General features: G+C 38.3%; 1 long non-coding RNA gene across 1 annotated transcript; it reads left to right on the top strand.

Moving 5' to 3' along the window:
- The first annotated feature begins 9,769 nt into the window (after positions 1 to 9,769).
- On the top strand, positions 9,770 to 11,398 carry LOC112841873 (uncharacterized). Its single transcript, XR_003213295.1, has 2 exons — positions 9,770 to 10,123; positions 10,311 to 11,398. It is a non-coding gene; the product is annotated as an uncharacterized LOC112841873 (long non-coding RNA).
- The last annotated feature ends 1,092 nt before the right edge of the window (positions 11,399 to 12,490 follow it).

Raw genomic sequence — 12,490 nt, 5'->3', positions numbered from 1 at the left:
ATATTTCATACGGCAGCATCCCTGGTTCCCTTTGTCAGCTAAACGTGTAAAAGCTAAAGAGATGACATTGTGACTTATTGAATTGCAAATCAGTCAGGGAGAGGATGGGAGGATTTCCGGAGACGGAGATAGTCCTACGTGAGCCTTACTGCCTCTCTGCCCGTCTATCTGCTTGTCTGTCCAGCGACACGCCAATACGCTAAGAAGGAGCGACAGCCCCCCCTAGTGTCGCATTTAAAGAAGAAAGTCCAAGTGGAAGACCCCGCTGTCCATTCATCATTAACCTGTCTTTAATTAGCAGTGGGCCTACATGTGATCATCACTGAAGAAGCCCTGCTGCTGATGTAAAATATCGCTCTGTCACTTCTGTCTGTTCCTTTCACAGTGCTTACCCATGTGTGCTTCATTGATCCGACATGCTCTTTTTCCACTTGTCCTTTTCCTTGCTCCCTCACTTTAACCAAACACATTTTTCTGGCCTCTCAGTCACAAGGCAGTAACATCCACAGCATTCAAGCAACTGCCAACCAAGCTACATTATAGTGCAGAACTGAATCAGTGCATTTTAAATTACTGTTATAGTGTCAAGTTATGTTTGTTTTTTTTCCAGCTAAACTATTCATCTTGGGGCTACAGCTAAAGCAAATAATTAGCCCAGCAAGCATATGGTAGAAACAAGTAATATTGTTACAAATGCAATGTCTGGATACCAGTGAGGCCCCCACTGGTTGTAGAAAGTAAATTTGATACTGAATAATAAATTCAGATGTGACAAGAAATATATAGAATTTAGAAAATCTGTTTAAAAAGATCATTCTGTAGAAATAACGAAAGATGGATCATCTTAGTGTGTTCTGATTAAAAAAAGCACCCACACAGGGCAATTTGAGAGCAAATTAATACTTTTCTCTTCTCCTTCATTTCAGTTGTCACTATTACAAATAAAATCTAGGAAGAGAAGGAAATATTCACTAAAAGGAAGGCATTCATCACCAAGACTGCACTGTAATTATTAAGGGTAATTACTAACTAACTATACTTCAACTGCTGTTTGCAAAAATGTGGTACTATAGTAAAACAATGCAATGATTTGCAAACCACCTAAACAGTACAATTATATATATATATATACATATATACATACATACATACATATATACATATACACATACATACATATATATACATATACATATATAGGACTGAATTTTACTGATATGAAGGATGGTTAAAAATTTGCTCATCATTTTAAGAACTATTTCTTCATGTAAATTTACAAATCATGGCCAGTACAGTAGATGAGTACTAATGACTGTTGTCTTCAGGTTGTTAGGTAGCACTGTACTAAGCGGCTTTAGCCTTACCTACAGTTTCTCTCCATCTGCAAGCCACTTTGCAACCCACCTCATCTGTAACTCTTCCTTTCTATCATGTTTCTTTTGGTGTTGATGATAGATCTTTTTTATGCTGGGGGTCTCGCTGCTCATCTCCCAACCGCTTTCCATGTATATAAATGAAAGATCATAGAGAAGTGCTCCACCACAAAAGAGATATCTCAAAAATAAAGTTATCATATTATTAAAATAATCATGTTTTGACAATACTGGTTTTGACTTAACTCAAATTTGAAATTATTGGTGGAGATCGTGGACTGCTAATTCAAATTAAGCAAATTAAACCAGTATTTTTAAAAGAGTTTTTCTAAACTGGTGTCCTGAGGAAATACTTTAAAGGGTATGCCTTTTCTGGCGTCCTCCTCTTATACTTTTGGGTTAGGTAAATGAGTTATCTCATATACAAAAATGGAAGTATGGCAGGATGCTGTAGTGAACAAGGTTCATTGCCTTTATCGTGACAGGGTTTGCTTATTTCAACAAGACAAAGTCGGCTCAAATTCTGCACATATTACAGCAACAGAGTTCAGATGCCAAGACCCTTCAGCCATTTGGTGCATTATGAAACAAAGAGATCCAAACAGGCAATGTACTGTTGAGCAGATTAAACTTTGTATCAAGCACGGGAAAGGTTTTGCTTTCAAAAGTACAGCAATTGGTTTGCTCACTATTACAGTTTCATTAACATAAGAGTTTTTGCAATACAGAAGTAAAATGGACTATGGTTGCTGCTGTCGCAACCCTTGTGAATCCAGGATAAAATTCAAAATTAGCATGCTTTTTTTTTATGAGGCATCTCACTCAGTCAAATTTCTAGATTATAGAAGTCCAGAAATCACTGCAAAAATTTCTGGCACAACTTCACCTACTTCCAAGGTGCATGGAGAGGATGAAACAATTCACAATTGAGGAACTCCAGCAATGAGGACCTTTCCACAAATGTGTTTCCATCTTATGATGTCCTATTGTTTTTAATGTAACTGCTGCACCAACCTTCTTTTTAAAAAATTAATTAATTAATTAAATGCTGTCCTTTGTAATCATTTTATGTTTTTTTGTTTGGTCGTTTGTTTGTTTTTTTGTTTTGGGGTTGTTGTTTTTTGGGGTTTTTTTGTATTTTCACAATATTCTTTTTATGTATTTCACGCATGTGTTATTTTGAGACAGGTGAGGATTATGTCTTCCCCATCATTAATGATCTAGTCCAGTATTTACTTGGGCGTGACTTAACCAATTTACCAATACCAACCTGTTATATATCAGCTGGTCTATCTATGAAGATGTGATGAGTTAATTTGATTTTTTTTTTCTGTTTCCTGTCTTTTATTTAAGCAAATTTCTACAATGTTTTACTATGACCCTGATGAAGGCCACAAGCCGAAACGCATTGGTCAGTCAATAAAGTTGTTCCTCTTCCCTAAAGTGTTGCTGGAGTTCCTGCATTGTGGATTATAGAAGTCCCACATTTAATCCTAAACTTTTTTTTTCCATTCAATGGATTTACAATATATACAGTATATTGCCAAAAGTATTCACTTACCCATCCAAATAATTAAATGCAGGTATTCCAATCACTTCCCTGGCCATACATATATAAAATCAATACCTAGACAAGCAGACTGCTTCTACAAATACTTTTGAAAGAACAGGCCACTCTCAGGAGTGCAGTGAATTTCAGCTTGGTACTGTGATAGGATGACACCTGTGCAAAAAGTCCAGTGAACTTTCCTCACTACTAAATATTCCAAAGTCCACTGTTAGTGATACTAAAACAAAATGAAAGTGACTGTAATGACACTGACCCAAACAGAGCGGGGTCAGCAGATGCTGAGCTGTATAATGAGAGCGGTCATCAACTTTCTGCAGAGTCAATGTTACAGACCTCCAAATTTCATATGGTTTCCATGGCTGAGCAAGTGCACCCAAGCCTTGTTTGCAATGCAAACCGTCAGATGCAGTGATGTAAAACACACTGCCACTGGACTCTAGAGCAGAGGAGATGTGTTCTCTAGAGTGACAAATTCTGTTTCTAAATCTGGCAATGTGATGGACAAGTCTGAGTTTTGCAGCTGCCACGAGAAGGGTTTGTCTGACTGAATTGTGCCAAGTGTAAAGTTTGGTGGAGGGGAGGTATGGTGTGAGGTTCCCTTTTAGGTGCTGGGCTTGACCTCTTAGTTCCAGTTAAAGGAACTCTTAATGCTTCAGTATACCAAGACATTTTGTAAAATGTAATATTCCAAACTTTGTGGGAACAATTTAGATGGTCCTTTCCTGTTTCAAAGTTACTATTCAGCAGTACACAAAGCAAGGTCCATAAAGACATGGATGAATGAGTTTGGTTTGGACGAACTTGACTAGCCCGGACAGAGTCCTGACCTCAATTTGAAAGAACACCTTTGGGATGAATTAGAACTGGGATTGTGGGAGCCAGGACTTCTCGTCCAACACTGGCATCTGACCTAACAATGCACTCCTGGTGCACTTGTTAAGAATTCAGTTAAGAATTCCAAAAAACAAAAGCCGTGTGGAAAGCCTTCCCAGAAGAGCTGAAGCCATTCGATGGTGCAAAGGGTCAGCCTGCATCATATTAAACCCCATTGTTTAAGAATAGGATGGCACTCAAGCTCATATGCATGTGAAAGCGGACGAGTGAATAATTGGCAATACAGTATATATCTACTAAAGATTATTGTTAGAACTGAAGGGCCAATATCAAAGTTCAATCCATTAAATTTAATTCAATTCAATTTTATTTATACAGACCCTGATAATTAATCCGGTACTACAATGTAAAATCACTTTTTGGGCAAAAAGTGAAATCAGTTTCTATCTTAGCACCGAGTCATCATCTGTGACTCTCTGTTTTATCTAGAATCAAATTTAAAATATTCGCTTCATATAAAAGACCTTGAATAACCAGGTCCCATCTTATCGTAAGATTTCATAGTGTCATATCACCCCAACACTTGACAGGCTGCTGGGCGCTTTCCATGATACACTATTTCTTCTTCCCTCACCTCTTTTCACTCTCTGTGTTTATTCTTTGTATTTAATCACTAGTTATTAATAATCTCTGACTCTTTTCTCATACTGTGTCTTTTGTCTTGTCTTCCTCCCATCACCCCCAAATTGTCATGGCAGATGGCTGCCCCTCCCTGAGCCCGGTTGTGCCAGATGTTTCTTCTTTTTAAAAGGAAGTTTTTCTTGTCAATCTCCATCAGCCACTTAGCACCAGTGAGGTCAGTGTCTTTCTTAGTCATGGTTGTTATCTATAATATTGCAGATATGCTACTAATATCCGAATCAATAGCACGAATATGCTACACTAACAGCTTTTCTCAAAATAGATATTTAACTCGTCCACTGCCAACTTGTGGACCTACATTCCCACCCATATGCAGATACTGAGGCTATACACAGGACATTTGCCTTTCACCATGACATTTCTTGTCTTGAAATAAGAAAATCCCAGTCTGAATTGTCCTTTATTGTTTGTTGAGACCCAAACAGCTGTATTTGAAAAGAAATTGTCAATGTGCAGTCCTTTTTGTCTACTACCCGGGTAGGACTAACAGTGCACAGGTTTATCCAAAATCCCAAAAATGGCTTGATTCAGTTTTATAGAGATTTCCCATAATCCGATTGCATGGCTGACCACACCATTTCACAATCATCCAGAATCTCATTAGGCTGGGCTCGGCATCAGTGGTAATCCAGAATCCTTTCTAGTGGTTCAAAAAAACCAATCTACACAAACAGTGCAGAACAATGAACTTTTATTCTATCTTCTGCTCTCAACATGAGATGATCAACTTCTTTTCCTCCAAAAGGATAAAATTCACTATTATCCATCATGTATAACCAAGTATGTAAGGGTAGCAGCTAGCATCGCATCTAGTATTACAAATGTCACTACAACGTTTTAAACACTTATGTTACACTACAAGGAACAACAAGATAAGTAAAAACAATGCACAACATTTTCTGGTTTGTAGCACTGAATGGATATCTTTGTCTTGCTGCAACACACTTGACCCATTACTGGGACAGATCTTACCAGGAAGAGATAGACAATAATAAGCAATAACTATAAATAATAATAAGGGGATTAGCAGCCCTGTATGTAACATGGGTTACAAATAACTGCAGGATTTAGAAATGGTAATGTATTTTATTAAGTCTGAGAGGGTTCGGTAATGTATAGAGGAGGGATAATGGAAGATTGATGGATGGCGTGAAGGAGGACCCACACAGTTGATTCTTTTCATCTGGACATAATGTCTTTAGTGAGGGAAGCGTTTCATCACTTATCCAACTGACTTCTTAAGCCTGTGACTAAAGAAACCACTGGGATCCCTTCAACCACTTATGTCCAGATGAATAGAATCAGCATTCAGGGATTTCCTTACCTGGATTATTAAGCGTGCATCAAGACATAATTAAGAAGGACTGTGATGGAAGCCACACAGGGTAACCGCCACACCTCACCATTAGTTGCTTCACTTTAGTTTGCTTTGCAGTCACTACTTTAAATATATTCTACTTATTGTCCAATATTGTTTCTTTATTAAATTTATTTATTTTTTATTACACCTTCCAATGTTTATATGGCGTGCACACATATTAACACTGCAAGGTCAAAGTTCTGTTTTATGTTTGTTTGAGTTACCTGGGGTTTGGCTTCTCCTTCCTGGCTGGTAAAAGGTGTGGCAAAGGGCTGGGAGAGCTGAAGTACTGCTGACAGCCTAATTGGATGAAACCACATCATTCACTGCCTGGGGGGGTGTTTCAAGTTTGTTTAATTGTTTTGTATTAGTTGGTTATATGGCAGCCATTTTGTTTTCCCCCTTGTGTGTCATTTGGTTTAGCTAAGCCAGTATTTTAAGTTCCCTCCAGGAGGTCAGTTTGTCTTATGTTTGTTTGAGGTTTCGTTAATTGTTATCTTGAGTTTAGTTTATTGAGTTGACCTCTTTTATTGGTCTGCCTGTTTAAGTTTTTTGGCTTTGTTAATTATCTTTTATATTTTTGGGTCAATAATACGGTGGCCCTGAGAGGCCAAACGGACTGCTACTTAAGAACTTAAGAATACTTAAGAAAACACCAGCAATAAGAAAAACGCTGCAAAAGCACACAAAACACAACGGAAATAGGAAAAACCAAAGCAGAAATAGGAAAAAAGAAAACAGAAATAGGAAAAAACACAAGGGAAGTGTTTCTGGGAAGACAATAACCTGACGGACCAGTTGCAGGAACCCAAAACAATGGTAGGCATGTTTTATCATGATTCATATAATACTGATGATGGATTTTTAGGCTAATACTTGGGCTAACACACTTACCTCTCATAATTTCTTTCCTCACAAAACCGATAGATCCTCCACTTCTTTCAAGTGTCTCCCAGCGCAATTCTTAGCATATTTTGGTTCTGCAACTGGTCCGTCGGGTTATTGTCTCCCCAGAAACACTTCCCTTGTGCTTTTGGAAATCAGTTTTTTCCTATTTCTGTTTTCTGTTTTCGTTTTTCCTCTTTCCGTTGTGTTTTGTGTGCTTTTGCAGCGTTTTTCTTATTGCTGGTGGTTTTTTAAGTTGCAGTCTGTTTAGCCTCTCAGGGCAACCGTACAATAAACCCCCCTTTTTTTAATTAAACACCTGTGTCCTTTATGCCTTACTGCTTGGTCCCTGACAAGGACATGCAGAGAGTTGGTGTGACAGAACAGGATGCTAAGGATAGGGTAAGATAGAGGCACATGATACTAGTAGCCAAAAGAAGCATGTATTGCTTTATGAGCTTGAGAAAAAGAAGGCATCTAGACTTCTTAAAGTTTGTAATAAATACATTCCTCCTCTCATCCAAGAGCCTTTTATGTGAGTCATCACATGACGCAAGGTGTGAAAATAGTTGTGGGTAATTGCCGTCACCGAGGTTTAGGGATGGAAACAGTGGGAGACCTTGCAATGTAACCTGCTGAGGTCAAGACAAGGTTGAGTGCGGGTCAACACCTTGGCTCTTGTGATGACTCACATGATCAATGGCAGGTCAATGACCCTCAGGATGATCTCCAAAAGGGGACAACCCCTTACAAGCATGGGTTAAATAGCTGGGCCTCTCCAACTTATGATCTGTGAAACTACATAGTAAGCCATATTATTATAGTTACATTTAAAATGCTCCACAAGGCACCAACATCACAAAGATGGTAAAGGTGAGATACAACAGGCAACTACTAATGGTAGACAGCTTTCATTTATAGCCACCTGTGCTGCTACACACATGTTAGTCAAAGCAGCCACATCCCTTATAATCTTTAACTGTTAGCCCAAATACAATTTATATAGATGTGTTATAAGAAAAATTCTTTCTGCAGTTAATAGTTAAAACTATTCTATGAACCAAATGGCCAGATTGTGCAAACTCTAGTCCATTTACTTAAAAGCAAATCGAAAGACATAAATAAGCACTGAGAATAAGAGGAGATGCTCATATTATAATCGATATGCTGATCTTGGGTTAGAATAATGTATTTTTTAGAGCGTATCAGTAAAGGTGGTTTGTTTGTTGTAGTAGACATAACCTGCCTCCTTTTATTCAATGGCTGACAGAGACAATGAGAGAAAGGAGATTGATACAGAGAGTGCTCTTCTTTCTCAGGTCAAATGGCTCTTGTAGAAATCCTGTCGACAGCTTGTTCAGACGATACACTCCACTTGGCGGGTGGAGGAAGATGACCACAACTGACAAAGCTTCCTATTTACTTCTAATATCCTCACTTTCTCCTTTCCTCTCTCTTGCTCTCTCTCTCTCCAGTCAGAAAACCATAGCCATCACTTTGCTCATTGGACCAAACTGAATACATTAGAATCCAATTAAAGCTGGTGAAGAGAATTGTTCAAGCTTAGAGTTGTGCAGCCATGTGTGTGTCTCTGTGTGTGTTTGTAAGCTCATGGGCCTATATGTGGTGATAGCTTAGGCTCAGACAAAGTGTGAGGAAGTGTGTTGGAAATTTACATTTTTTTCGCTGTTGTTTGTTTTTTTTCTTTTATTCAGGTAAGGTCGGGGAAGAGATGAGATGATGGGGTGAGGAATGAGTATGTGTATTTGTGTATGTTGCTAATATGTGTCTTGTCATGGTGCACTAATAGACACCTAGAATGTCTTTCTGTCTCAGCTCATCCAGTTTCTATTGCTCCGTTTATGCCTAGGAAGATGACTTTCAGGCATGGTAAATCAGAGCAGTAATGTGTCTGAGCATGCTCAGACGTGTGTGCTGTAAGAAATCAATAACTCTGTGATGCATGACATAACGCTCATGTTCATTTTGAAATGGGACAGAGTTGTACACATACACGATACACATGCACAAAAGTGGCCTCCTGAAATGTGGAAAATAAAACACGCAAAGAATAAACTGAAAAGTTTACTAACAACTGTGCAGAGGTTACAGTGATCCTATCTCCCAAGAGTTATTTTTATTTTCAATTAAACTGTAGCTAAAAATGCTGCAAGTTAATTGCAGATCAAGTTTCATAGCAACAAAATGAAGAAAATGTCTTAGTTAATGTATTTGGAAGGTCGCAAATATATAGATACTAAACCCATAAGTGACACAACTTTTTTTTTATTATTTTATTTTGGTGAAAATATCTGATTGTATCAGCTTGTAATGGCTATTGCTATACTTTATTTCTTCCATGGTAATCTGGACTTACAGTATTTAAGGTTGAGACTAGGGAAAGATCGTTTCACAGATCATTTCCTATGTTAGTCATATAATTTTTGTCTTAATTTTAATTTAAAAATACCTTTTTCTAGGTTCACCATCCAGTGCCTAAAAACTGTCAGTTATATAGGCATGAGTGCACTTATTTCTGAGCCAGTATATATAACAAAGTGAACTTCTTCCACATATATCTAGTGTTTGATATTTAATGATATTTTATTGCACTATTATTAGAAAATTTGTTGTTATGTGCTGTTTGTGCTGTCCTGTATTTCAAGTTTGCCGTTTTGTACTATTTATGTATTGTTGACGTCTCCATTTTATCATTTGTATCTTATTTAAATTTATGCATTTTAAAGCACATTGTAAAGTTGCTCAAGTAATGTGGTATTTGGCACTGATTCATGCTAGAAACATCTAACACAAATCTAACACATTATCTGCATACTTTCATGCCATGAATAGTCTCACCATAAGTTAATTTTTTCTACTTTCTTACTCTACTTTTACAAATATACATATATAAAGTATCCTATTTTCCTTGTTCATTTTCCTTTGCACAGCTACTCTGACTAGCTTTTCTTCTTATGGACTTTATGAAGAAGACCCTACAAAAAGAAATGGTACACAACAAATTGAAAAACGACATAATAGTTGTAGCTGCCGTCAAAAGCAACTCTCACATTTAAGTTCATTTTATTGGATTTAATGTTGAAACAATTAGTAGTTGAAATAGTAAGAAATAATAAATAAATAGTAATTCATGTTCTGTTCATTAGATTTATATGTTTAAATGTGTATTTGTGCTAACTGTGCAATTAGATAGGAACCTTTTCTATCGTTCCGTCTGTTGTTGCTGAGAGGGCATTTTTCTTGGTGGGCACACTCAGCAAGCTAATTAAGAGACGAGCCACGAGGTTTGCACGTCTACAGAAAGTTGTGAAGAGTGTTTTGGACTACCCCACGACGTGAGGATTAAAGTTTTTATTCCCTTTGAGTGAGGCCAATGAGGTAAATGTTTTCTTTTGTTTATTATCGCTGTATGTAAATACGCTAGTATTGCGTGATATTCTAGTGCAATTACCGCAGTGTGAAGTGTAATGTGTATTTTATTGATCGTTTTGTTGGAATGTTTTGTTTTATATAATGCTTAAGGACTTTATTAAGAATATTCATTTAAGTTTGTATTCCTTTTTAGTTCTGACGGCATTGTATCGGCTGTGGTTGGACGTCATTACATGTTAAGGCATGTCGAAGAATCCTCCTGTCCGAAATAAATGTCAGTTTAAAACCAAAGAACAAGTTGAGCTTTATTAAGACTCGAGGGGAGTAACAGTCAGAACTCAGCCTGCTTCGTGCTGGAGGAGAGAGAAGGAGAAAGAGGTCTGCCGCAGCGGAGCCGAGCCGACAGCCGAGCGAACGGGGCCGAGTGGCAGCGGAGCCGAGCCGACAGCCGAGAGAGCGGAGCGGAGCTGAGCCGACAGCGCGCGGGGTCACGTGGTTAAGCTCGCGTCTCTCTCAAGCATCAAAGACACCCAAACACACACACAGACATCCCATAAGGCAACCAGAGTCCAGTGGTGCAGCTTGCTTAAGCTACAAATAAGTAACACGTTTATACAAGTTAAATGTGGAGAGTAGATTTCCTTAGCTCATCTTAAAGGGACTCTGTCAAGCAATGAAAGGGGAAGTGTGGTGGTTTTGGAGTAAAAGTTTAAGTTCATGTTATTAGTTGTTTATGCTAAGTAACTGCAATTAAGGTACGTTTAAGTTGATTATAAGGGTTTGCTTATTTTTAAGACTGCATTAGATATTTAAAGGTCACATTATAGTATTTTGTTTGACATTGAAGGTTATTTTCTGTTTAACTACAAGTGAAGAACAATTTATTATTTTGGTTTAAGTGATGGTGACCTATATTTAAGTTGACTCTTTAAAAGTAAAGCAATTTAAGTTCCTAGGTGCTTCATAAGGTGACCATTCACGTATTTAAGTGGACCTAGGTGACTTGAGTGTAGTATAACACCTTTGACTGTCTGTGACATGGAGCAAGAAGGCTGTGACACTGAAGCTGTGGAGCAGCAAGAAGCTTTTGAAGAGCAAGAAAGTTTGCAAGAACCATGCACAAGTAAAGCTCCTAAAGAAGGAAGTTTGAGGAAAAGTCAAAGAGTTAAGAAGTTCACTGAAAGGGGCCAAGCACTACATGATGAAAAGGTGAACAAGCTTCAAGCTCGCTTTAAAGTCAGTTATGAAAGGTGGAAAGTTGTGGCAAAACAAGGCAAAAAAGCACTTGAAGAACCTGTTAGTGCAAAACTTAAAGAGCTTATTGACCGAGTTGAACATACTTCGGCAGAAGTGAAACAAGTTTATGATGAACTGCGCAATCATGAAACTCCTGATGCAGACACTCGCCGCAGAGTGGACACCTGTGATGCTGTTTCTCAGAAGATGATAAGGCTAACTCAAGAAAAATTAGCAGCAGAAGAAGACGAAGAACTTTCTGGGAGATTAGTTCACTGGAGTGATGTAGGATCAGCATTCAATTCTGCAACCTCGCAAAGATCTAAGAGTTCAAATAGCAGGCAATCAAGATGCTCAAGTAAGTTGTCTGTAAAGAGGCAAGAAGCAGCTGCAGAGCTTGCGGCTACTGAAGCAACTCTAAAGATTATGGAGGAAATGGAAAGTGAAAGAAAGGCACTTGAAATCCTTGAAGCAGAGAATGCTGAGAAACAGAAGGCCTTAGAGCAAAAGCGAAGAGAGCTTGAAAGGCTAGAAACAGTAAAGAAAATGAATGCTGCTAAAGCACGTCTGAAAGTGTACAATGAAGAAGGAATCTCAGATGAAGAAATATCAGACCTTCTGCACGAAAGGAGTAAACGGAGAAATGTCACATCCAAACCGATGAGTCAGTTTGCACATTCGCAACTTAATGCAAATGCAATGCCGTTTGATATGCCACAAGCCATCACAAGGTCACAACCAAGAGAAAGCAAACATGAAGATAGTACCACAACATTGGCCCAAGCTCTAGCTGAGTCCATTCACATAAGTCGCCTACCAGTACCAGAACCTACAGTCTTCAACGGAGATCCTCTCAAGTACAAGGATTGGAAATTGTCGTTTCAAATGCTGATAGACAGAAAGAACATCCCAGTGAATGAAAAGATTTACTATCTTCGCAAGTATGTTGGAGGACCGGCGAGAAAGGCTGTTGAGAGTTATTTTCTGTTGGGAACCGAGCGTGCTTATTACTCAGCATGGAACACTTTGGAGGAAAGATATGGAAGTTCATTTGTAATCACCAAAGCTTTCAGAGATAAGTTGACATCATGGCCAAGGATTGGTAACAAGGATAGCGTTGAACTTCGCGAATTTTCA

This window comes from Oreochromis niloticus, linkage group LG12, assembly GCF_001858045.2.
Source record: "Oreochromis niloticus isolate F11D_XX linkage group LG12, O_niloticus_UMD_NMBU, whole genome shotgun sequence".
Lineage (NCBI taxonomy): Eukaryota > Metazoa > Chordata > Actinopteri > Cichliformes > Cichlidae > Oreochromis > Oreochromis niloticus.
The sequence above is the reverse complement of the archived record's forward strand: the minus strand, read 5'-3'. Positions and strand labels throughout refer to the sequence as shown.